At 44.8% G+C, this 25,506-nt stretch overlaps 1 pseudogene; it reads left to right on the top strand.

Annotated features, from left to right (window-relative positions):
* The first annotated feature begins 3,568 nt into the window (after positions 1–3,568).
* LOC141050115 (olfactory receptor 6F1-like) lies at positions 3,569–25,506 on the top strand (annotated as a pseudogene).

Raw genomic sequence — 25,506 nt, forward strand, 5'->3', positions numbered from 1 at the left:
CAATGTAAAATGGGAGTGCTACAAAGTGGGACGTGATAGAGAAGGAAGCCTTGGAGACCTCCTCCGACCACAATTTGGGATTTGCTCCCTTCTTTGTGAGGGCTACCAAGGGAGCTACCAAAGTTGAGAAGTGGGGGATGAACTGGCGATAATAGTTAGTGAACCCTAAAAACCACTGCATCGCTTTGAGAGAATGGGGTTCCTGCCAGTCCATCACAGCCTGTAGCTTGGCAGGATCCATAGCCAATCCCTGGGCGGAAATGATATAGCCCAGGAAAGACAAGGGCTCCTGCTCAAACACACACTTCTCCAACTTGGCATAGAGGGAGTTTGCCCATAGGAGGTCAAAGACTTTGCAAACATCTCTCTGGAGAGTAGATGAGAATATCATCCAGATAGACTACGACCTAGGTGGTGAGCATGTCCCAGAAGGTATCGTTTACAAAGTCCTGGAAAATGGCATTACAGACCCCGAAGGGCATCACCAGATACTCATAGTGGCCTTCCCTGGTGTTAAAGGAAACCTGTAACCCCCTCAGGATGTTTTTAATTAAAAGAGCCACCTTCAGCAGCACTAGGGCTGCACTCTGTGAAGGTGACTCTTCTGTTTCTGATCCCTAGTAATGCCGAAATATTGACTTTTAAAAATTGCTCCCCATACCTATAATGAGTCCCATAGGTATGGTGTGTCCCTCTGTATCAGCCGCTTCCCACCCTTCCATCGTCCCCCATTGTGTCTGTGCGCCGCCTCCTCCTGTGTTGCTGTTACATGCCAGCACCTGCACATTGCCAACAATTCTCGGGCATGCGCAGTGCGCACTGCCCAGGAACTGACATCAGGCTATCACATATGCATGTTGCAGAGGCCCCAGATCCTGCCCCCAGTGTGTTATGATGTATTCACACCGTGGGGCTGGGGATATGGCACCTGTGCAGTAAGCAACTATAGCTGCGCCTGCCCCCATCTCCCTCCTCCTCCTCTTTCTCTTTCCTCCCTCGGCAGTGTCTGATGAGCTGACCTGCCAGCTGAGCTCCCCACAAGCAGTTCACTATAGTTGGGGGCAGGCGCACCTGTAGATGCTCACTGCATAGGCACCAGATTCCCAGCCCCACAGTGTGAATAAATCATAACACACTGCGGGGAGGGATCTGGGACCTCCGAAACATGCAGGCGCGATAGCCTGCTGTCAGTTCCCTGGCAGCGCGCACTGCGCATGCCTGAGAACTGTTGGCACAGCGCAGGTGCCGGCATGGAATAGCAACACAGGAGGAGGTGGCGCACAGATACAACAGGGGGATGATGGACAGCTGGGAGGTGGCTGATATTGGGGAACACACCATACCTATGGGACTCAATACAGGTGTGGGGAGCAATTTATAAAAGTCAATATTTTGGCGTTACTAGGGATCAGAAACAGAAAAGCCGCCTACACAGAGTGCAGCCTTAGTGCTGCTGAAGGTGGCTCTTTTACTTAAAAACGCTCTGGGGGGTGACAGATTCTCTTTAAATGTCGTCTTCCATTCGTCCCCCTCACAGATGCGAATATGGTTGTAAGCAAGTTTAGTAAAAACCCTCGCTCCCCGCAACCTATCAAATAGCTCAGATATCAGGGGCAGAGGGTACTTGTTCTTAACGGTGATGGCATTAAAACCCCTGTAATCTATGCAAGGATGTAGTTCTCTTGCCAGATTCTCCTGGATGTACTGAGTCATTGCCTTGTTCTGTGGGAGAGATATTGGATAGACTCAAACCCGGGGAGGCTCAGCACCAGGCAAAAGGTCAATAGGGCAGTCATAGGGGCGGTGAGGGTCTCCTCAGCCTTCTTGGAGAACACATCCGCATAGGGCCAATAGTGTTTGGGGAGAGAGGAAAGATCTGCGGGTACCTCTGTAGTAGCAACCTGAACGCACTCCCTCTGACATCTACCCTCACAGGTTCCACTCCATCCCAGAATTCTGCCTGAGGACCACTCTATATGAGGGTAATGGTAGTGTAGCCATGGTATCCCTAAGAGGACCTCATCAATTCCCTCTGGAATCACTAGCAGGGAGATGATCTCCTGATGGGATGGAGACATGGATAGAGTAAATGGAATGGTCTAATGAGTTATCTGCAAGGGCAGTGTCGATCCATTTACCACTCATACGGTCACTGGTTTAGTGAGCATCACCAGAGAAATTGCGTGTCATTGGGCAAAGGCAGAAGACATAAAGTTGCCCTCCGCCCCAGAATCCACGCAAAGCTCTACCGTATGAGTGGATGGGCCAATGTTAATTGTCCCCTTGAAGGACAGTTTGGAGGAAAGCGCCGCTGTGTCTATTGAACCACCTCCTACGGTCACTAAATGGGGACGTTCTCCCGACTGCTGAGGACATCTGGAGGCAAGATGTCCTGACTGCCGGCAGACATGACAGACCTTGAGTGCACGAGCAGTCCGGGACTTAAACCCTGCTCGTGACATCTCCATGGCCTTATGTGGCTTTGATGCCTGGACCAGAGATTCCAGAGGTTTGGCAAAGGCGGGAGCAAGCCGAAACCTCTGCCTGCATTGGGCTCGCTCCAACCTTCGCTCGTTAAAATAAAAGTCGATGTGAGTGGAAATTGCTATTAGCTCCTCCAGTGTGGCGGGAATCTCCCTAGTGGCCAAAGCATATTTCACATGGTCAGCCTGTCCCCTCCAAAATACAGGGATAAGGACTTTGTCCGGCCACTTCAGCTCAGATACTAAAGTCCGGAAATGGACGGCAAAATGGCTGACCATGGACGAGCCCTGTGTCCGTGCCAGCGCAACTGGAGCACTGTATCATGGGTGACTCAACGTCCCAAGAAGACCTGTTTCAGAGTGCTCAGGAACTGTGGCGCACTCTAGACCACATGATCGTCACACTCCCACAGCAGCGTGGTCCACTCCAACGCCCTGTCTGACAGAAGGCATACTATGAATCCCACCTTGGTCCACTCTGAGGGGAAACGTGCAGACAGGAGCTCAAGGTGTATAGCACACTGGCTCACAAATCCCCATTTTTTTTTACAAATAAGTGCAAGTCATATCGAAGAAATATTTCTGCTATCATAAAGTACAATATGTTACAAGAAAACATTCTCAGCAACACCGGGATCCATTGAAGCGTTCCAGAGTTATGACCTCATAAAGTGACAGTGGTCAGAATTGTAAAAATTGGCCTGGTCATTAAGGTGAAAACAGGTTTTGTCTTAAAGGGGTTAATTAGTACAACATTGCTAATTTCTTCACTATGTATGACTTTTTACATAACTTTATGGATAACTTTGTTATACACTGCATTTTAAGAATGTAAAAATATGTTTTGGGATTGTTAACTAATGCTGATGACTTACAGATTTATTATTCTTTTTTTCTATTGACTGGAACACTGGAGACTAATCAGAGAAGAAACATCTCCCGGGACTTCTTCTACCTGGCAATTTGTCTTCATGTAATCCATAAATATCCACAGATAATGAACCCCATTCTTATATTTCATGTCCGCTCTAAGCCGACTTCACTACGATCCATCCTGTAGAGCAACGAGAAGAAATAATGTGAAAATGACTGTGAAGAGCAAAGACATTCCTGATGTGAGAAACATTGGTCTAGCAATGCCCCGAAAGATGAAATCATTGTTACCAAGTGTCTTATACGTCATAATAATAAGAAGCATATTCAGAATTGAGAGTCCTCAGTGGTTGATACCTTGTAATGGCTAACTGAAAAGATGGTAACAAATTGCAAGCTTTCGAGACTCCTCAGGTCTCTTCATCAGTCATTGACTAATACAACATCTGAAGATTCACTAAACCATCTCAAACAGATGTCTGTCCAGCCTCTGTTTGAAGACTTCCATTGAAGGAGAACTCACCACCTATCGTGGCAGCCTGTTCCACTCATTGATCACCCTCACTGTCAACATTTTTTTTTCTAATATCTAATCTGTATCTTCTCCTTTTCAGTTTCATCCCATTGCTTCTAGTCTTTCCTTGTGAAAATATGAGTAATGGTGCTCCCTCTACACTATGACAGCCATTCAGATGTTTGTAGACAGCTATTAAGTCTCTTCTTAGCCTACTTTTTTAGTAAACATTCCCAGATTAGTCAGACATCCATTGTGTTTGACTAATCATGAAGTTCTAATAAAGTTGTAGTAATTATATCAATGTTGGGTTTAAGATCATAATGTCTGCATCTTATCATGTTATATTGATAGATACATCAGTACCACAGGGTCTATAGGATCAGAAAGCGAATAACAATTATACGAAAAGAGAAATTATAGGAGCAGAAGATTGAAAGGTGAAGGGAAAACATTATTTTTGTTTTATATAACAGGTTATAACTTCCACTTTCCCAGTCTACATGCAGAACAGGACGGTGGTTACAGAATTCATCCTCTTAGGATTTCAAGTCAGCAGAAGTTTAAGACTTTTCCTCTTCAGTTTGTTCTTTGTGGTTTATTGTTTGATATTATGTGGGAACCTCCTGATCATCACCCTGGTGTCCACCAGCAAGAACCTCCACACTCCAATGTACTTCTTCATCTCACAACTCTCCATCGGTGACATTTTATTGACCATGACCATTATTCCCAGTATGCTATACATTCTACTGAATAATGGGGGGACCATTGCTTTTACCAATTGCATCACCCAATTGTATTTCCTCTGTTCCTCAGAAGCATTTGAAGGTTTTCTTCTCGCTGTGATGTCCTACGATAGATATGTAGCCATCTGTAATCCTCTCCGTTACGCCTCTATCATGACAAGTGGGTATGTGTGATATTGACCGTCTTCTGTTGGTTGTTTGGATTTTCCTTTAACTTGATCTACACCCTTACAACATCGCAACTAAACTTTTGTGGTCCAAATATCATTGACAATTTATTCTGTGACCTTGTTCCTCTTCAAGAACTTGCCTGTTCAGACATTTTTATTGTCCATTTGGAGATTTATATAGTAGGCATTCCAAATATATTAGCCCCAACCACTATAATTATAGCTTCATATACTTATATTGTCTTAACAGTTGTAAGGATTCCATCCAGTACCGGTAGACAGAAAGCCTTCTCCACCTGTACCTCCCACCTCACGGTGGTCTCCATATTCTACGGGACTATATTCAGTGTTTATGTTGTACCTAAAAAACAATCAGTCACCATCAACAAAATCCTATCCCTGCTATATACTGTGTTTACTCCACTGATCAACCCCATTATATACAGTCTGAGAAACAGAGACATTAGAAAAGCCGTACAGGAAACATTTATCCTTGTGATATGGAAATTTTTTAAGCAACATTTTATGAAGATAATCCACAAAAAAAGACAATAAACAAAAACATTTGCAGGAAGTTATGCCAGTCATAAATTCACAAAGTACATGAATAGACTATTTTATTGAATTTGTAACTTGTCTTCAGGTTTAATTAACCCATTCCTGACATTTGATGCACGATACCGTCCATGTGCCCTGTGCCTTAATGCCCATGGACGGGACAGTACGTCATACGCAATCAGCCGTGCTCATGGGGGAGCCCGGCTGATCGCTGCCGGGTGTCAGCTGATTATCACAGCTGACACCTGACACTTTGTTCCAGGAGAGGTCACAGGCTGCTCCCGGCACATTAACCCCCAGCATACTGCGAACAAACATGATCGCAGTGTTCCGTTGGCATAGTGAAGCATCGTGCAGGGAGGGGGCTCCCTGCATGCTTCCCTGAGACCCTCAGAACAACAGGATATGCTTGCTTTGTTCCGAGGGACTCCTCCCTGCAGACACCCAGATCCAAAATGGCCACAGGATCCTTCCGGGTCCAGCAGGGAGGTGGCTTCTCAGTGCCTGTTGAGAGCAGGCGCTTAAAAGCCGCCTGCACTGCCTGTCAGATTGCTGATCTGACACAGTGCAGTGCAAAGTGCCAGATCAACGATCTAACACTGTATAGTGATGTCCCACCCTGGGACAATGTAATAAAGTAAAAAAAAGTGTAAAAATAATTTTCCAAAAATTACTAAATAAAGAAGAAAAATATTCTCCAATAAATGCATTTCTTTATGTAAATAAAAAAACAATAAAAGTACACATATTTAGTATTGCCCTGTCCATAACGACACGTCCTACAAAACCCACTAGTTAACCCCTTTAGTGAACCCCTTAAAAAAAAAAACAAGGCAAAAAGCAATGCGTTATCATCATACCGTCGAACAAAAAGTGCAATTACACATGATCAAAAAGACAGATATAAATAAACATGGTACCAATGAAAACGACATCTTGTCCCACAAAAAATGAGCCATGATACAGCATCATCAGGGAAAAATAGCTCGCAAAATGATGTGATGCAAAACTAATTATTTTTTATATAAAATTATTTTTATTGTATAAAAGCACCAAAACATAAAAAATTGATATACATGAGGTATCGCTGTAATCGTACTGAGCCAAAGAATAAAACTGCTGTATCAATTTTACCACACGCGGAACGGTGTAAACACCCCCCCCCCACAAAAGAAATTCATGAAATGCTGTTTTTTTCATTCTGCCTCCAAAAAAAGGAATAAAAAGCGATCAAAAAGTGTCATGTGCCTGAAAATGGTACCAATAGAAACACCAACTCATCCAGCAAAAAATAAGACCTCACATGACTATGTGGGCCAAAATTAAAGCTCTCAAAATGTGATGATGCAAAAACTATTTTTTGCAATAAGAAGCATCTTTTAGCATGTGACAGCTGCAAAACATAAAAACCCGCCATAAATAGTAAATCAAACCCCCCCGTTATCACCCCCTTAGTTAGGAAAAAATAATAAAATTAAAAAAATGTATTTACCTCCATTTTACCATTAGGGTTAGGGTTAGGTTTAGGGTTAGGGCTAGGAATAAGGTTGGTTAGGTTTGCGGTTAGGGTTATGGTTAGGGTTGGGATTTAGGGTTAGGGGTGTGTTGGGGTTAGGGTTGGATTTAGAATTGTGGAGTTTCCACTGTTTGGGCACATCAGAGGCTCTCCAAATACAACATAGCGTCCGATCTCAATTCCAGCCAATTTTGCATTGAAAAAGTCAAACGGTGCTCCTTCCCTTGCGAGCTCTGCCTTGCGCCCAAACAGTGGTTTACCACCACATATGGGGTATCAGCCTACTCAGGACAAATTGCACAACAACTTTTGGGGTCCAATTTGTCCTCTTACCCTTGGAAAAATAAAAAAAATTGGGGACTAAAAGATCATGTTTGTGGAAAAAAATATGATTTTTTTATTTTCACGCCATGGCGTTATAAACTTCTGTGAAGCACTTGGAGGTTCAAAGTGCTCACCACACATCTAGATAAGTTCCTTGGGGGGTCTCGATTCCAAAAATGGGGTCATTTGTGGGGGGTTTCCACTGTTTAGGCACATCAGGGGCTCTACAAATGCGACATGACGCCCGCAGACCATTCCATCAAAGTCTGCATTCTAAAACGTCACTACTTTGATTCTGAGCCCCAACATGTGCCCATACAGTAGTTTTCTCCCACATATGCGGTATCAGCGTACTCAGGACAAATTGGACAACAACTTTTGGGGTCCAATTTCTCCTGTTACAATTGGAAAGATAAAAAAATGTCGACTAAAATATCATGTTTGTGGAAAAAATATGATTTTTTTATTTTCACGCCCGGGCATTATACACTTCTGTGAAGCACTTGGGGATTCAAACTGCTCACCACTCATCTAGTCAAGTTCCTTGGGGGATCTAGTTTCCAAAATAGGGTCACTTGTGGAAGGTTTCCAATGTTCAGGCACATCAGTGGCTGTCCAAATGCGACATGCCATTCAATCTCAATTCCAGCCAATTTTGTGCTGAGAAAGTCAAATGGCACTCCTTCCCTTTTGAGCTCTGCCATGCACCCAAACAGTGGTTTACCCCCACATATGATATATGGTATCAGCTTACTCAGGACAAATTGCACAATAACCTTTGAGGTCCTGTTTCCCTTTGGAAAATAAAAATTGGGGGTGAAAAGATTATTTTTATGGAAAAAATATGATTTTTTAATTTTACGGCTGTACGTTATGAATTTTTGTGAAGCCCTTCGGGGTTCAAAGTTCTCACCACACATCTACATAAGTTCGTTGGGGGGTCTAGTTTCCAAAATGGGGTCACTTGTGGGGGGTTTCCACTGTTACATCAGGGGCTCTCCAAACGCGACATGGCGTCCGATCTTATTTCCAGCCAATTTTGCGTTGAAAAAGTCAAACGGCGCTCCTTCCCTTCCGTACTCTGCCATGTGCTGAAACAGTGGTCCCCCCACATATGGTGTATCAGTGTACTCAGGACTAATTGCACAATAACTTTTGGGGTCAAATCCTGTTACCCTTGGTATAATAAAAAAAATTGGACCTGAATTAATTTTTTTGTGAAAAAAAGTTAAATGTTCGTTTTTTTTAAACATTCCAAAAATTCCTGTGAAGCACCTAAAGGGTTAATAAACTTCTTGAATGTGGTTTCACTTTTTGGTATTTTCTATCATATAGATCCCTCAAAGTGACTTCAAATGTGATGTGGTCCCTAAAAAAAAATGGTGTTGTAAAAATGAGAAATCGCTGGTCAACTTTTAACCCTTATAATTTCCTAACCAAAAAAAAAAATTTGGTTCCAAAATTGTGTGCTGATGTAAAGTAAATATGTGGGAAATGTTCATTATTAAGTATTTTGTGTTCAATATCTCTTTGATTAAAGGGCATAAAAATTCAAAGTTGGAAAATTGCGAAATTTTCAAAATTTTTGTCTAATTTCCGTTTTTTTTTCACAAATAAACCCAAGTCATATCAAAGAAATTTCACTATTAACATGAAGTACAATATGTCACGAGAAAACAGTGTCAGAATCACCGAGATCCATGGAAGCGTTCCAGAGTTATTACCTCATAAAGGGAGAGTGGTCAGAATTGTAAAAATTGGCCCGGTCATTAACGAGCAAAGCATCCTTGGGGGTTAAGGGGTTAATCGTTTCATGGAATATGAGCCCCATAACAAGTTGATAATTACCACATCATTCACAAATGAACAAAGTGGCTTTGGTTGTAAGACACAAGTTCTGGAAGAACACCGCGTTCAGATCAATTATACATCACACAATGCTTTATTAATTATTAATTATCTCTGTATATAAAAATGTATGTGTGCATATGTGTGTGTGTCACCAACCAATCACGAAGCATCTTTCATTTCACCAGAGCTGTTTAAAAGAAGCTGAGCTGTGGTTGGTTGCTATGAGCAACAGTTTTCCTTGCAACCAATCACTAAGCATTTTTCATTTCACCAGAGCAGTTTACACCTATGGTATAGCATGATATAATCTATAATATCCATATTTTCATTTGATTTTGTAATTTAAATTTCTTGAGAAAAAAATGAAAAATTATGGAAGCAATTTTTTTTTTCTCTATCAAAATGGCGCCAGTGGTTGAACCTGTGCAGTAGCATCTATCGTGTTCCAAATGATGCTACCGCGCAGGCAGGGCTAGAACCATCTTGATAGAGGCAGCGACCTGTCATATGCCATAAAGATGAATATCTAAGCAGAACACCACATAATGCCCCAAAGCACGAGCATATCATTAACTAAAAACTGCAAATAAAGATTAAACAACAGCCACAAAATGGATTTCTACACCAGGTATCATTTAATCAGTATAACGGTGCCGACCTGACACTGCCTGTAGCTACTGAGCTCAATCCTGCTGTCACTTTAAAGACCGAGCCTCATTTTCCAAATCTGACCAATTTCATTTTATGTGGTTATATCTAGAGATGAACGAATATTTCAGTGTTCGGTTCAGATTACGTTTGCCGAATTTGCAATATTCTCCAATTAATTCATCGAATATTCGTTGAACATAACCGAGCGCCATTCAGCTCAATGAGAGGCAGAAACAAACGCATGCACCGCACCTTGTAACGGATCCAAATGCTGCCAAAACACATCAAATGAGAGACAGACACCAGGAAAGTGGCCTCAATAATGTTATAATACTATTATATATTTTTATGTTATTCCCCTTTTTTCTCTACTCTAAATGCAGTTTAGGATCGGTTTGGTAGTTGTTCCTGTGTATCTATAAAAGTGGCGTAATACTGCGACACACGTATTCCCAGCAACCATATGTGAGTCAGAAATGCAGGCAGGCATATTCTCCAGGCTCTTCCCATTCTGTTTCATCCCTTTCCCATCCATTTCAGCCTTTTCCTCAGGCCCCCAGACCCCTTTGTAAGGACCAGCAGAAAATTACTCGCATTTCCTATTGACTTTCATTGTACTTTTTACAAAGTACTCGTTACGAGTATAGCGATTACGAATATTACGGTACTCGCTCATCACTAACTTTGAGGAGTGTATATGACAGGAAATACCCAAAAGTGACATCATCTTAAAAACTGCACCCCTCAAGGTGCTCAAAACCACATTCAAGAAGTACAGTTGTGTTAACAAGTGTTTGCCCCTTCCTAATTTCCTATTCTTTTGCATCTTTGTAATATTAAATGTTTCAGATAACCCAACAAATGTAAACATTAGAGAAGGATGACACAAGTGATCACAGAATGCAGTTTTTAAATGAAGATTTTGATTATTAAGGAAAAAAATCCAAACCTACAGGGCTCTGTGTGAAAAAGTGATTGTCCCCTGAACCTAAGAACTGGCTGAGCCACGTTTAGCAGAATACCTGCAGTCAAGCATTTGCGATAACTGGCAATGAGTACTTTACAATGCTCTGGAGGAATTTCGGCCCACTCATCTTTGCAGAATTGTTGTAACTCAACCATATTGGAAGATTTCCAAGAATGAACCACCTGTTTAAGGTCATGCCATAGCATCACAATCAGAGTAAGGTCAGGACTTTGAATAGGTCACTCCAATATCCTAATTTTGTTTTTCCTAAGCCATTCAGAGGTGGAGTTGATGGTGTGTTTTGGATCATTGTCCTGCTGCAAAACCCAAGTGGGCATCAGATTGAGGTCATGAACAGATGGCAGGACATTCTCCTTCAGTTTCTTTTGGTAGACAGCAAAATTCATGATTCTGTTTATCATAGAAAGTCTTCCAGATCCTGAAGCACCAAAACAGCTCCAGACCATGACACTACCACCATATTTTATTGTTGGTATGATGTTCCTTTTCTGAAATGCTGTGTTAGTTCTATGCCATATGTATTGTGACTTAGTGGGTATGGAAAGTATTCTTACCCTTCTAAATTTTTAACTCTTTGTTTCATTGCAGCCATTTGGTAAATAAAAAAAAGTTAATTTTTTTCTCATTAATGTACACTCTGCACCCCATCTTGACTGAAAAAAAACAGAAATGTAGAAATTTTTGCAAATTAAAAAAGAACTGAATTATCACATGGTCATAAGTAGAGTTGAGCGACTTTTGGTTTTTTAGGGTCGAGTTTCGTTTCGTGAAACCCGACTTTTCCAAAAGTCTGGTCGAGCAAGATCGTCCGATTATAGGGAAAAGTCGGGGTCGTCCCGAAACACGAAACCCAATGTAAGTCAATGGGGAATAAAAGTCGGCAGTGAGAGGAGGACAGGAAACACACCTACAGTGCCCATTTGAATGCCAAAAGCATCAATTCTTCTTACTTAAGCTTGTCAACCTTAATTAACTTCATAATACAAATTACGCATTGAAAAATGGGGGTTATTTGGCTAAAGTTGTGGGGGAGAGGGCTGGCTCCAGGTTTTCATGTGATCTAGGCGAAAGAGCGCCCCTTTAACACATACCACAACTCATCATGCTCCGATACGGCAGAGAAATAGCGGTATAGTACAATGAAAAATACTTCACTTTTTACATCTCATGATGAGGCCCATCTATTTCTCCATACAGAATCATTGGTCCCATATAATGTTTGAAACAGTATATGATGAGCTCCACATAATGCTACAGTATATGTTGGTCCCCATGGATGAAGCTCCACTGTGTTATGGGCCCAAATAATGCTCCAAACATAATGGGCCCCATTTCTAATGCTCTAGTGTATAATGGGCCCTGTAAATGCTGCTCCAGTGTCTGATGTCCACCTTTGGAATGTTCCAGTGTATGGTGGGCCCCATCTATCATTCTCCAGAGTATAGTGCTCCCCAAAAATTGCTGTCCCAACATTGAAAACAATCAAATAAGTCTCCTCGCTAGGGAATCCCTGTACTAGTCTGGACTCCTCATCGTCCCCATCTTCCATCTCACTGCACAGTATTTCAACCTTGCAAGTGCTGTGATCCTGAGCAAGCAGGGGGGGCCCACTCGTTGGCGACGGCACTGGCACAGGGCCCCTGATAGTACGGTGGTGTGTCTGATGGCGGGTGGGCCGAACCTGCACTTTCATCTGCAGCTTCCTCTTTGTCACCGTGTAAGATGGAACTGTATATGGGAAGGGTAACCTGAGTTTCATCAGGGTCAGATTCAGGCCGTGTAGCGTGCGAGGGGAATGTAGTGGTCTGGGTCAATGTACCAGCAGATTCATCGAGCAGTGGCTGGGCATCAGTGCACTTGTGTCGCCCCCAGGAGTACGGTCGCCACAGTGGCATTACCTTCCTCCTAGGGAGTGTGATGTCATGCTTGGGAGCAACGAAGGATCTCTCTAGCAGGTTAACTGATTGGGCGGCGTTATTCCCACGAGTCATGACCCTCCAAACAGCGTTCATGAAGGCAAAGTGTTTGTTTTACGTGGGCAGTATGGTTGCAAAGCTGAACCTTAAAGGAATGTCCAGAAGGGCACCACCAGGAGTGGAGCCTACGGTTTAATTCGACTCCACCTGGGAAACCTCAACCATGCAAGCTACAGAAAAGATGCACAGATTGCAAGCTTAATTCCGTTAACGAACGAGACTCCGTCATGCCCCGCGGTCCGAGTCCGGCTTACTAGAGGGACACGTGAGGCTCTGGCACATGAGATTGGCCAATAACTGGTGTGTCATGCCCTTACATGTCCGTGGCTGCATGTGCGCTACACTGAAAAGGCCAGCGTTTGTCGCTTACAGGTGAAGATAACCCGCTGAACAACGTTAGTGATGGGGATCTGTGATTACAATTATTACCCGCGAACGCTGATTTCCCAGTAAGTGCAGGTCAACCGCAGTTCCGGAATTAGGCCTAACCGTCATTCCTGAAAAAATGAAAAACTTACGTGTGCAAACCATAGGTGCTGTAGCTTGCTTAACAGCTCGCCAGCCGTTCTCAGGCCCAGTATGGATTACACGTGATTGCACAAAGGTAAGAAAGGGTAGCGTATCCCCGGATAACATGTATGGATAGCGTACACATTCAAAATATATGTCTATACATCAGGAGGCAGGCTCAGACGGTGTTAGGCCCAGTATGGCTTGCAGGTGATTGCACAAAGGTGAGAAAGGGTACCGTATCCCCGGATAACAAGTAAGGATAGCGTACACATTCAAAATATATGTCTATACATCAGGAGGCAGGCTCAGACGGTGTTAGGCCCAGTATGGCTTGCAGGTGATTGCACAAAGGTGAGAAAGGGTACCGTATCCCCGGATAACATGTATGGATAATGTACACAATACATCTATACATCAGGAGGCAGGCTCAGATGGTGTCAGGCACAGTATGGATTTGATGGCCCAGATTACACAGCGGAGGAGCAGGGAGAGGTAAAGATTGCAAATGCTGGGGCCCTGCCCAAGCAAGGGGGGCCCACTCGTGGGCGTCGGTACTGGCACTGGGCCCCTCATAGTACAGCGGTGTGTCTGACGGCGGGTGTGCACCACCACCGTCAGAGACACTTGATTGCACTATGAGGGACCCTGTGCCAGTGCCCGCGCCCAAGAGTCGGCCTACCCACCTGTCCAGGGCAACGGCACTCGCACGGTGTCGTGCGCTAGGTGGTGACCCCGGCCATGGGGGGGGGAGGCAGCACAGTTAGGGAGTTTTAGAAAGTGGCATATTTTGATGTTGGACATTCAGCTGATGCAAAAGGCGAAATAGGTGAAGTCCCAGGAAGAGGTGGACCAAAGCAAGCCATTTTTCTGTCACCCTATGTGTCATCAGGGGAAGGTGGGACAAAATCCTTGGAAACCCATACGTGGTTCATTTTAATGAAGGTTAGATCATCCACATTTTGGGTTGTTAAAACTAAAAGAGAAAGAGCGCAATAGGGTCTTACCCAAGTAAAAGAGATATGATTCAAGCTGTTATTCTCACCAATAGCAGGAGAGTTTTAGGCATAAAGGAATAGAGGTCAAGCTGCCGCACATCCAAATGGCCACGCCGTGACCATAGATCATCAGATTTCAAAGAAATAATTTTTGGATTAAACGTGCGCTGCTAGACAAAACGACTCCTTTCCAGATTGCGTACTTGTATACTTTTATTTCCCAACGCGTTTCGAAGTTGAAAACTTCTTCCTCAGGGGATGATATGTACAAACAGACAAGGTAGTTCCCAGTTTTATACATACAAATTTCAAAAATTGGCGCCAAAGTTTTATACATACAAATTTTGGGTTGACAGACGGGTCCTTTTTTCTGTCAGGATTGATCCAGCTGCACTGAAGACTCTTTCCAATAGCACACTTGCAGCTGGGCAAGCGAGCTCCTGTAAGGCATATTGGGCCAATTCAGGCCAGGTGTCCAGTTTAGCGGCCCAATAGTCAAAGGGGAATGACCTGTGTGGGAGAACATCGATATGGCAGGAAAAGTAGTTTGTAACCATAGTTGACAACTGCTGTCTCCTGTCACATTCCATCGATGCAGTATTACCAGTTGTGTGAGTGGTATTTGAAAAATCAGTCCACAACATTGTCATGAAACCCCTGTCTCCAACGCCACTTCTGCTGTGTGCACCACGAACACCTCTGCCAAGCTGCCCCCGGCCCGTACGGCTCGTGTGAGAACCATCACCGCTGCTGTGTGCTGGGAATGCCTCAAGCAACCGATTTGCCAGAGTTGCTTGTTTATTAGCCAATATTAGGTCAAGGTTCTCCTGTGGCATGATGTTTTGTAATTTGCCTTTATAGCGTGGATCCAGGATGCTGGCCAACAAGTAGTCGTCATCGTTCATCATTTTGGCAATGCGGAGGTCCCTTTTTAGGATCTGCAAGGCATAATCTGACATGTGGGCCAATGTTCCCGGTGTCAATGATGCACTGCGAGTGCTGGTTGGAGGAGCACTTTCTGGCAAATCCACATCCCTCCAGTCACTCACAAACCCTGTACCAGACCTTGCCATGCCAACATTTTCACTTGCCCCACGAGATGCATCCTCCTCCCCTAAGTAATCATCCCCATCATCCTCCTCCTCCTCTTCTTCCTCCACCTCATCCAGGAGAGGTCCCTGAGCAGACAATGGCTGAATGTCATCAAGGATTCCCTCCTCCTCTTCCTCCTTATCAACATTGGCTGCATAAGCCTGCTCCTTAAGGTGCGTCAAAGTTTGCATGAGCAGACACATAAGTGGGATGCTCATGCTTAGGATGGCGTCGTCTGCGCTTACCAGCCGTGTGCATTCCTCAAAACACTGAAGGACTTTACAGAGGTCTTTCAGCTTCGACCACTGCACACCTGTCAACTCCATGTCTGCTCTCAAAGTGCCTGGCCGTGTATCCTCCCACAAATGCATTATAGCCTGCCTCTGCTCGCACAGCCGCTCCACCATGTGCAGGGTGGAGTTCCACCTTGTTGCAATGTCGATAATGAGGCGGTGGTTGGGAAGGTGGAGCAATCGCTGCAGCTTCTGCATACGAACGGAGTGTACAGGCGACCGGCGGATGTGCGCGCACAGTCTTCGCACCTTCTGGAGCAGGGCTGTTAACTCCGGATAATTTTTGAGGAAGCACTGCACCACCAGGTTCAAGGTGTGAGCCAAGCAAGGTATGTGGCTGAGTTTTGAAAGGGCTATGGCTGCCACAAAATTACGGCCGTTATCACTAACTACCTTGCCTGCCTCAAGATGTACACTGCCCAGCCATGACTCAGTTTGTTGCTTCAAGAACTCGGCCAGCACCTCGGCGGTGTGTCTGTCGCCCAAACACATCATCTGCAACACAGCCTGCTGACGCTTTCCACTAGCTGCTCGATAGGGGGACACATCGTGTGCAACAGTGGCAGCTGCAGATGGAGTGCTCGCACGACTGCGCTCTGTGGACGAGCTTTCGCTTCTGGAGGAGGAGGAGGAGGAGGGTCGAACGCCTACAGACAACTGTTTCCTATACCGCGGGTTAGGCAGCACTGTCCCACCACCGCTGTCCCCTGTGGACCCTGCATCCACCACATTAACCCAGTGCGCAGTGATGGACACGAAACGGCCATGGCCATGCCGACTGGACCATGCATCAGTTGTGAGGTGCACCTTTCCGCTCACTGACTGCTTGAGTGCATGGACAATGCGGTCTTTCACATGATGGTGGAGGGCTGGGATGGCTTTGCGAGAGAAGAAGTGGTGACTGGGTAGGTCATAGTGTGGTACTGCATAGGCCATGAGTTCGCGGAAAGCTGTGCTTTCCACCAACCGAAAGGGCATCATCTCAAACGAGATTAGTTTGGCAATGTGGGCGTTCAAACCCAGTGTACGCGGATGAGAGACTGAGTACTTTCTTGACCTACTCATAGTGTCTGGGAGGGTGAGCTGGACTTGAGAGCTGCATATGGTGGAAGTAGCGGTGGACAGGGCGGACTGAGAGAGGGTTGATGATGGTGATGGAGTTGGTGTTCTTTCTGATGGCCTAGAATCAGTCTTTCGTTGATATAACAGTGGGATTCCCTGACTGCTGTGGCGTTGCAACGACACCTCAACATTTGCTGCTGTGCTAACCGGTGGGCTTACAGTGGGGGAAACAATGTAGCGTTGCTGACTACCTTCGTTGTGATCAGTTGCACATGTGGCACTTGAGGTTTGGTGTTGTGTCCACGCTTGCAAGTGCATGCTGGTAAAATGTCTAAGCATGCAACTGGTATTCAAATTTTTCAGATTTTTCCCTCGGCTAAAGGTCTTTGCGCACTTCTTACAGATAACCTTGGCCTGATCATGAGGATTTTGTTCAAAAAAGTGCCACACTGCACTCTTCCTACTTTGGCAGACATTTTGCGGCCTAGCACGCTGTGATCTTTTGACCCTCTGGACAAGCTGTCCAGCAACTCTTTTGATGTTTGGAACCTGTCTTTGGAGTGCTCCAGGCCTGCCAGATAACAGCTGTTGCGATGTCGATGTCTGCTGTGGATGCTCCTCATCTGAGCTATTGGAAGCAGCACCCTCTTCCCCCAAAGGATGCCAATCTGGGTCAACAACTGGGTCATCCATCACCTCCTCTTCTATGTCATGTGCACCTTCCTCTGTGTCACCGTGTATGGTGGTATAGTGTGCGGGAAGGGGCACCTGAGTCTCATCAGGGTCAGAATCTGGCTCTGTACACTGCGAGGACAATGTAGTGCTCTGAGTGAATGTACCAGCAGAATCATCCATCAGCGGCTGTGCATCAGTGCACTCCATGTCAGATTCATCTTGGCCTGGGTAATTCACCATTTCACTTGATAATCCAGGCATGGTATGTGAAAACAGCTCCATGGAGTAATCAGTAGTATGGCCTGCTTCATCCTTCAATCTTGGTTGGGGTGAAGGACACAAGGAAAGGTGTGGTTCATGAATATGAGCCTCCAATGACGACTCAGTGCTTTTACTTTTTACAACTGAAGAAGAGGAGGCGATAGAGCTGGAGGCTGAGTCAGCAATGTAAGACAAAACTTTTTCCTGATGCTCTGGCTTTAAAAGCGGTTTGCCAACTCCTAGAAAACTAAGCGTTCGAGGCCTTATGTAGCCAGACGATGACGCAGGCTCAACACCTCCTGCATTCGGTCCTATTTTGCTCTTGCCACTACCATCAGATCCACCACCAACACCATCATTACCAGCTGCCAACCCCCGCCCAATTCCACGGCCTCTTCCACCAGACTTCCTCATTTTTGGTAGAAATGTAGACAAAATCCAACAAACTATATAGTAATGTAAAACAAGGTACAAGGTGTCTATAGGACAGGGGAAATTTTGAATTTCTGCAGACACTTGTGGACACTTTTGGATTGTGTGAGGCCCACTGAATATCTGAGCGCTCTGTCAGAGGCTCGATGGCAGAGCTGTGACCAAAGTCACTAGAGGATAAGGGAGATTTTTAATTTCTGCACACACTTGTGGACACTGGACACTTATGGATTGTGTGAGGCCCACTGAATATCTGAGCGCTCTGTCACAGACTCGATGGCAGAGCTGTGACCAAAGTCACTAGAGGATAAGGGAGATTTTGAATTTCTGCACACACTTGTGGACATTGGACACTTATGGATTGTGCGAGGCCCACTGAGTATCTGAGCGCTCTGTCACAGGCTTGATGGCAGAGCTGTGACCAAAGTCACTAGAGGATAAGGGAGATTTTTAATTTCTGCACACACTTGTGGACACTGGACACTTATGGATTGTGTGAGGCCCACTGAATATCTGAGCGCTCTGTCACAGGCTCGATGGCAGAGCTGTGACCAAAGTCACTAGAGGATAAGGGAGATTTTGAATTTCTGCACACACTTGTGGACACTGGACACTTATGGATTGTGTGAGGCCCACTGAATATCTGAGTGCTCTGTCACAGGCTCGATGGCAGAGCTGTGACCAAAGTCACTAGAGGATAAGGGAGATTTTGAATTTGTGCACACACTTGTAGACACTGGACACTTATGGATTGTGTGAGGCCCACTGAATATCTGAGCGCTCTGTCACAGGCTCGATGGCAGAGCTGTGACCAAAGTCACTAGAGGATAAGGGAGATTTTGAATTTGTGCACACACTTGTGGACACTGGACACTTATGGATTGTGTGAGGCCCACTGAATATCTGAGCGCTCTGTCACAGGCTCGATGGCAGAGCTGTGACCAAAGTCACTAGAGGATAAGGGAGAATTTTAATTTCTGCACACACTTGTGGACACTGGACACTTATGGATTGTGTGAGGCCCACTGAATATCTGAGCGCTCTGTCACAGGCTTGATGGCAGAGCTGTGACCAAAGTCACTAGAGGATAAGGGAGATTTTGAATTTGTGCACACACTTGTGGACACTGGACACTTATGGATTGTGTGAGGCCCACTGAATATCTGAGCGCTCTGTCACAGGCTCAATGGCAGAGCTGTGACCAAAGTCACTAGAGGATAAGGGAGATTTTGAATTTGTGCACACACTTGTGGACACTGGACACTTATGGATTGTGTGAGGCCCACTGAATATCTGAGCGCTCTGTCACAGGCTCGATGGCAGAGCTGTGACCAAAGTCACTAGAGGATAAGGGAGATTTTGAATTTCTGCACACACTTGTGGACACTGGACACTTATGGATTGTGTGAGGCCCACTGAATATCTGAGCGCTCTGTCACAGGCTCGATGGCAGAGCTGTGACCAAAGTCACTAGAGGATAAGGGAGATTTTTAATTTCTGCACACACTTGTGGACACTGGACACTTATGGATTGTGTGAGGCCCACTGAATATCTGAGCGCTCTGTCACAGGCTCGATGGCAGAGCTGTGACCAAAGTCACTAGAGGATAAGGGAGAGTTTGAATTTCTGCACACACTTGTGGACACTGGACACTTATGGATTGTGTGAGGTCCACTGAATATCTGAGCGCTCTGTCACAGGCTCGATGGCAGAGCTGTGACCAAAGTCACTAGAGGATAAGGGAGATTTTGAATTTGTGCACACACTTGTGGACACTGGACACTTATGGATTGCGTGAGGCCCACTGAATATCTGAGCGCTCTGTCACAGGCTCGATGGCAGAGCTGTGACCAAAGTCACTAGAGGATAAGGGAGATTTTTAATTTCTGCACACACTTGTGGACACTGGACACTTATGGATTGTGTGAGGCCCACTGAATATCTGAGCGCTCTGTCACAGGCTCGATGGCAGAGCTGTGACCAAAGTCACTAGAGGATAAGGGAGATTTTGAATTTCTGCACACACTTGTGGACACTGGACACTTATGGATTGTGTGAGGTCCACAGAATATCTGAGCGCTCTGTCACAGGCTCGATGGCAGAGCTGTGACCAAAGTCACTAGAGGATAAGGGAGATTTTGAATTTGTGCACACACTTGTGGACACTGGACACTTATGGATTGTGTGAGGCCCACTGAATATCTGAGCGCTCTGTCACAGGCTCGATGGCAGAGCTGTGACCAAAGTCACTAGAGGATAAGGGAGATTTTGAATTTGTGCACACACTTGTGGACACTGGACACTTATGGATTGTGTGAGGCCCACTGAATATCTGAGCGCTCTGTCACAGGCTCGATGGCAGAGCTGTGACCAAAGTCACTAGAGGATAAGGGAGATTTTGAATTTCTGCACACACTTGTGGACACTGGACACTTATGGATTGTGTGAGGCCCACTGAATATCTGAGCGCTCTGTCACAGGCTCGATGGCAGAGCTGTGACCAAAGTCACTAGAGGATAAGGGAGATTTTTAATTTCTGCACACACTTGTGGACACTGGACACTTATGGATTGTGTGAGGCCCACTGAATATCTGAGCGCTATGTCACAGGCAGAAATTGGCTAGTGTATCACAAACTACAAGGTGTATGCAGAATTGGGCAGAATAGGAATCTCCCTAGAGTGCAGGTCTGTAAGAACGGAACATGTCCTCGACTTATTCTCACAGAATGACACACTGATAGCTTCACTGTGGCTGTGATAACAGCCGTTACACGGTACTGTGTGAGGAGCGTACACCGCTGTATGGTGTGAAAAAATGCACGCTCAGTACCTCAGCAGGACAAAAAAAAAAAATTGGGATTGCTTTTAAAAAAGCAGTTTGCGGAGCAGTGGGTAAACAGCAATGCAGGAATGTCAGGAAGCCTTAGAAGGCAGCCCAACAACCAACACCACTGATACACCACTATATAGCCTCCCCTTGCACTGCACAGTGACTGGTGTGTTGTACAGGCAAAATCGCTAGCAGCAGAAGCAGTTTTTTTTTCTTCTTCTCAGCAGGACAAAAAAAAAAAATTGGGATTGCTTTTAAAAAAGCAGTTTGCGGAGCAGTGGGTAAACAGCAATGCAGGAATGTCAGGAAGCCTTAGAAGGCAGCCCAACAACCAACACCACTGATACACCACTATATAGCCTCCCCTTGCACTGCACAGTGACTGGTGTGTTGTACAGGCAAAATCGCTAGCAGCAGAAGCAGTTTTTGGTGTCTTCTTCCCAGCCTAACGCTCTCCCTACAAAATCAGCAGTAGCAGCAGCTCTCTCTTTTCTGAGATCAGCATGAGTAACATGGCGGTCGGCGTGCACACCCTTTTATACCCCCTGTGACGCCCACCAAAGCAAGCCAATCACTTGCATGCCCTTCTGAAAGATGGTGGTGACCCGTGCCTATGTCATCACTTTGCCCACAGTGTCCGTGGATCCTGATTGGCTGAAAAAGAGCGCAAAACAAACTTTTGAAACGCGACTTTGGCGCGTAAGTCGCCGACCTCGTGGCCGACCTCATCCTAGGGTCGGGTTTCGTTTCATGAAACCCGACTTTGCCAAAAGTCGGCGACTTTTGAAATTTTTCGACCCGTTTCGCTCAACTCTAGTCATAAGTATTCAGACCATTAGCTCAGTATTGAGTGGGTGCACCCTTGTGAGCTAGTACAGCCATGAGTATTCTTGGGAATGATGCAACAAGTTTTCACGGAAAAATGTTAAGAAACATTTTTCCTTCACAACTACATGTATATAACGCTAAATAAAAATAATTAAAAAAAAACTTCCCTTTAGCATATGATCACACGGAGCATTTTGGCTTTAGTTTTTCCTTTAACATTTCTGAGGGCTCTCACTCCTACATTTGGGAGGTCCCTCTCTCATGCCAAATAGTTAGCAAGATAGTGTAATACATATTCCCCATCCCTTTACAATGCCATGTAAAACAAGCCCATTTGAATTTTGGGCTTTGCCCATCACCACCACCATGTCCACTGCCATGTCATTATGCAGCCCTTGCTGACAAATAGCAGAGTGCTAGCGGGTGCCATGAAGCCTGAGTTTGGTAAGGGATCTCAGGTGGCCCTGTATCATATATTTGGGAGAGCTTTCACTCCTACAGTTGGGCTGTCCCTCTCTCATGCCAAATAGTTAGCAAGAGATGGGACCACATATTCCCCATCTCTTTACAATGCCATTTCAAACAAGACCATTTGAATTTTGGGCTTTGCCCGCCACCAGCACCACCATGTCCTATGCCATGTCATTAGGTGGCCTTCAATTCACATTTTCAGAGGGCCACCATGTGCTGAAACCTGAGTTTTGTGAACTCCTCTGTTCATATTGGCCACAGTATCCCAATGGAGCCACTGTTATAGCGGGTGAAGCCGCTAAAGGTGAATATAATACAGGAGTTGGGGGAGCTGTATGATCAGTGTCAGGAAATTGGATTCTACCAGACACCAAAAGCATTAGAATTAAATTCTGTATCCAGTGTAACAAGTGAGGGCCTGTATTGTGCTCAGTCTGTTAGGCCTGAAACCCATGTCAGGAACATGTACAAGCCTCATTTTACTTGGAAGCAGCCTCCTCAAGGGAAAGAGACAGGTGAGCCATTGACCAATCTGCACAAGACCAAGAACTTCTTCTGGACACTACCCAACCAGGCAGAATGGATCTTTTACTTGGTGCTGAGTAACAATGGAGTAATTACAGGATATGTCCCAGAGAGAGTTGAGGTCTGTGGAGTGTTGAGCTCAGTTAAAGGCCTTAAGCCCCCGTCACACACAGCGAGATCGCTAGTGAGATCGCTGCTGAGTCACAAGTTTTGTGATGCAACAGCGATCTCACCAGCGATATCGCTGTGTGTGACAGGTATCAGCGACCGGCTCCCCCTCCGGGTATCGCTGATCGTTCTGGAAAACCCTGGAAAATTTTTTGATGGTTGGTCTCCCGCTGGCAAGCACGCGTCGCTGGCAGCATGGTCATTAATTTAGCAAAATCGCGGCGATTCCGCCCACATAGGAATGCATTGTTCTGCTTACTTTCTGCGTGTGGCTGTGCCCATCATGCGAAAAGTAAGCAGAACATTTGTCGATGGTACCCACGGTCCGGAGGAGAGGAGACTGTCCTCCGGGCTGTGGGTACTATATCCCTGTAAAAATTGAATTAAAATAAAAAATATTCTCACCTTCCGGCATCCCGCACAGCCTTCCTGCCTCTCTCCACACTCCCAGCATCTTGCGGTCCCAGTAATCCTTAACGAGAATGACCGAGATGACGTCGCGGTCTCGCGGGAGCCCGACGTCTCGTGGTCATTCGCGATGATGTCGCGGAGGCGTGACGTCTCGAGGTCATTCGCGCAAAGGATTACTGGGACAGGAAGATGTCGGGAGTGTGGAGAGAGGCTGGAAGGCTGCGCGGGATGCCGGAAGGTGAGAATAACAATATTTTTTATTTTTTTATTATTTTTTACATCCTATCTTTTACTACTGATGCCGCATAGGCAGCAGCAGTAGTAAAAAGTTGGTCACACTCATCAAACACTGTGTTTGACGAGTGTGACCAACCTGTCAATCTGTTCTCCAAGCGATTCTAAAGATCGCTTGGAAAACGCTAGCATTCTATAAGCTAATTATGCTTGCAAATCGCTAGTTTTTCCGCGGGAAAGTCGCGGGAATTTAAAATGCGATTTTCCCGTGGAATGGAATTCTGGAATTCTCTCTGTAACTTCCGCGGGAATTCTGCTACGTGTGAACTTATCCTACGGCTGAAACCTGAAGAATTGTGTGTAGCATATTAGTGCATTCATGTTCCAAAATGTTCAAGTCCACAACCAAAAATCAACATCAGGCTACCAGATACAATTAAAGAAACCGTAAGAAGTACAACACAATAAACAAATAATAATAATAATAGAATATACAGAGATTGAGAGTAGAAATTTGACCATTGCACAATGTTTTCCAAAAATAAACCCAAGGTGTCTGTATCATACACGCTGAAAGCCGCCTTGATTGGGACATCACAATGCACTTTTCTGTTATTACCAGAGGTATATAAAAGAAGTCATAATTTTCTATTGGTTTAATATATAGCGAATCTTTATCTAACAGTTGTGCGACTGTCGCAAAGCCTGCAGAGATACGCAATCGTGACTAATTACCTCTTATTTTAATGGATCTGCTGTTTCCGTGTGTAATAAAACTGATATCTTAAAAAAAATTGCCACTTGTTGCTAGATATATTGAATTGTACTTAGCACCTCTGGAGACCTTGGTGGCCATTCAACTTGCCCACGACGACCAATCCACTTTCCAGGAAGCTGTTCATATAGGAATGCTCGGACCTGACACCCACAATGTGGTGGTGCACCATTTTGTTGGAAAAACTCAGGGAACGTGCCATCTTCAGTGCATAAAGAGGGCAACACATCATCATGTAGCAATTTTGTCGTGGGCCAGTTGAATGGCCACCAAGGTCTCCCGATCTGACCCCCTTAGACTTTTATCTTTGGGGTCATCTGAAAGCAATTGTCTATGCTATGAAGACATGAGATGTGCAGCATCTGAATCAATGGATACTGGAAGCCTGTGCTAGCATTTCTTCTGCGGTGTTGCTATCAGTGTGTCAAGAGAGGGAGAAGAGGGTTGTATTGACAATCCAACATAATGGACAGCACTTTGAACGCATTTTATAAGTGGTCATAAACTTGTAAATAACTCATGAAAGAATAAAGTTACGTTAAAACCAAGCACACCATTGTTTTTCTTGTGAAAATCTCAGTAAGATTGATGTGTCACATGAACCTCTTCCCATTGGAAAAAAATAAAGTTGGATCCAAAATGGCCGACTTCAAAATGGCCAATATGGTCACCTCCCATCTTGAAAAGTTCCCCCCCTCCAATATACTAAAGTGCCACAAACAGGAAGTTGATATCACTATCCATTCCCATTTTTTTTTTAGGTGTATCCATATAAATGGCCCACTCTGTATATTATATTCCTCCATTGAGCAGGAGTGGTCTTCAGGGAGTTATTCCACCTGGCACCTTGTCTTCATTTTATGCATAAATATCCACAGATAATGCCTCGCTTTTCTGTGTCTGGTGCGCATGGAAGCTAAGTAAGCTGCTACCTAACATTATTATCACTTTCCCCAGATCAACTAGAAGAAAATAATATGAAGATGAATGTCAAGATCAAAGAAATATCTAATGTGAGTAACAAATGTGTAATAAACTCAAGGAAAGACTTAAAGATTAAAAATGTCTGATAATCAAAATGCAAGAAATGAAGAAATGGACAAATCTCTGTATAGAAGACAAAATATGTATCCGAGTCACAGATCGGTTACAAATATTTTTCAACTGAAAATCTTCCTAGACTTATAAAAAGGATTATCACTTACAGCTGAGCACTGATTTCTGTGAACCTGATCCAGATGAACAGAGCGAGAAGAGAAATGTCAGCAACAAATCTGAGAATTAA

The sequence above is a fragment of the Dendrobates tinctorius genome, unplaced genomic scaffold (assembly GCF_039654945.1).
Source record: "Dendrobates tinctorius isolate UK_male_01 unplaced genomic scaffold, ASM3965494v1 ptg000151l, whole genome shotgun sequence".
Lineage (NCBI taxonomy): Eukaryota > Metazoa > Chordata > Amphibia > Anura > Dendrobatidae > Dendrobates > Dendrobates tinctorius.